The following is a 2,243-nucleotide window of genomic DNA, read 5'->3' as shown; positions in this document are numbered from 1 at the left end:
TTTAAACCCCATCCGAGGTTTTCCTGCAAGCCTCTGTTAATGTTCTGAATGACCTTGCAGCACCTTCAGAGCAAAAATCTCTCATTACAAGTCCCAGCCAGGAACACCTCTTGCTCCCCTGGTTCCTGCCAGCAGACTTAGCTGTCCGTAGTCCTGCTGCTCCTCCACCCAGGCACGCAGTCCATTCTTCTCAAGCTCCAAGCAGCAACTAACTGCTACTTTGTTCTGCAGCTCCTTTTATATGGCCCTCCTGGCCCCTGACTGGCTGTTCCAGTAGCCCCTCTGATTGGTTGCTTCCTTGCAACCACTCTAGGCCACTTGGAGGACCTCTCCACTGCTCCTTTCCTGGGATGGGTGTGGCAGAACCCTTTGGCCTCCGGCAAGGGGCCATTGGGTCTAGTCCATCCCCTTACAACCTCGCATAAGATTCTCTGTTGAACCAGAATGTACAGACCAGATTTAGGATATTCTTGTACCCTTTGCCAGGTGGCATTGAGGGTCTCTTTGGTCACAATCACACACTTCCCTTATACATGTAAGCTGAGGAGGTCTGGTCTCTAACGTGATGAACAAACCACAAGTTACAATGTATTGAAGTATGGAGGAACAGGACTAGACAGCTGACATGAATAGAAATGGAGTAAGGGCACTTTAGCTTTAGGTCACCAGCTTGTAGGCTTGGCAGAATTCAATTTTTATTTTTAATTTTTTTTTTTTATGATTTCAATGTATTTTTAAGATTTCCCCCCCCCCCATTTTTATTGATTTACATGTTCAAAATTGTGGGAAATTACAGGTTTTAAGCATTGTTTTCAATTTTTAGCCATTTAAATTTTCAATGGCAGGAAATGCTGGTGCGGGGGTCAGACAATAATTATTTAATGGCCGTAGATGTTGAGACTCAAAAAGTTAAAACTTTATAACTGTTAAAACAAACCATCAACATCACATGTCAAAATATACACAGTAAGTACTCTTAAAAGCAAACTCTACATTCTCAAGCAACATTTTTCTTAGTTGGCCTATCTGAAATTCTGATTATTGATGGAAATATTTTTGGTTGGTTTCTGTGTTTACGGTGAAATTGATATTTACCAAGAAAAATCTAATCCTCCCAAGCCTACCAATCTGAATCCACCAAAGTATGTGTTTAATTTAGGGCTGTCAAGCGATTAAAAAAATTAATCGCGATTAATCGCACAATTGAAAAAATTAATCGTGATTAATCACATTGTTAAATAATAATAGAATACCATTTATTTAAATATTTGTGGATATTTTCTACATTTTCAAATATATTGATTTTAATTACAACACAGAATACAACGTGCACAGAGCTCCCATTATATTTATTTTTGATTACAAGTATTTGCACTATAAAAAAACAAAAGAAATAGTATTATTTGAAAATGTAGAAAACACCCAAAAATATTCAATAAATGGTATTCTATTATTGTTTAACAATGCAATTAGTTGCGATTAGTTTTTTTAATTGCTTGACAGCCCTACATTAAACACATACTTTGGCAGATTCAGACTGGTAGATTCAATTGGTATTCTATTGTTTAATCGCAATTATTTTTTTTGAGTTAATCACGTGAGTTATCTGCGATTAATCGACAGCCCTAGTTTAATTTAAAGCATGTGAGTAGTGTCATTGAAGCCCTAGCGTTTAGGGATTCCCAGGACATGAGGAGCTTCTGCCACTCCTCTTCCACCACAGCCAATTTCCCACATGGTTTGATCTCCCCTTTTCCATCCCTGTTTCTGCCAACAGGTGATGTGTTGCTGAGTGAGAACAAGGAGCAGGAACCTCAGCAAGAAGATTCTGAGCAAGTGAAACCACACGGGGCATTATTGAAAATATCTCATGAAGATGTTTCCAGGAGTCATGAGCCAGGAAAAGTTTGTGAGAATCAGCACAGGCTGGAGAGGAGGCAGAGAAACCAGCCAAGGGAGAACATGAATAAAGCCATGAATAGTTGTGGACCGCACAGATACCTCAAGGAAACCGCAGCCCAGCAGAAAATCCAGGCTGGAGAGAGAAACAAGACATGCTCTGAGTGTGGGAAAAATTTCAGTAGCCGCTCTGCCCTTATTAGGCATCATAGAATCCACACAGGAGAAAGACCCTACGAATGCTGTGAGTGTGGAGAAAGCTTCACTCGGCGCTCAAACCTCATTACACATCAGAGGATCCACACAGGAGAGAGACCCTACAAATGCTGTGAGTGCGGGACAAG

At 40.5% G+C, this 2,243-nt stretch overlaps 1 pseudogene; it reads left to right on the top strand.

Moving 5' to 3' along the window:
• The first annotated feature begins 1,804 nt into the window (after positions 1 to 1,804).
• Positions 1,805 to 2,243, top strand: part of LOC112112402 — a 1,848-nt pseudogene continuing 1,409 nt past the window's right edge.

The sequence above is a fragment of the Terrapene carolina genome, unplaced genomic scaffold (assembly GCF_002925995.2).
Source record: "Terrapene carolina triunguis isolate 2854851 unplaced genomic scaffold, T_m_triunguis-2.0 Scaffold618, whole genome shotgun sequence".
Classification (NCBI taxonomy): Eukaryota; Metazoa; Chordata; order Testudines; family Emydidae; genus Terrapene; species Terrapene triunguis.
This window is presented reverse-complemented; position numbering and strand designations above follow the sequence as displayed.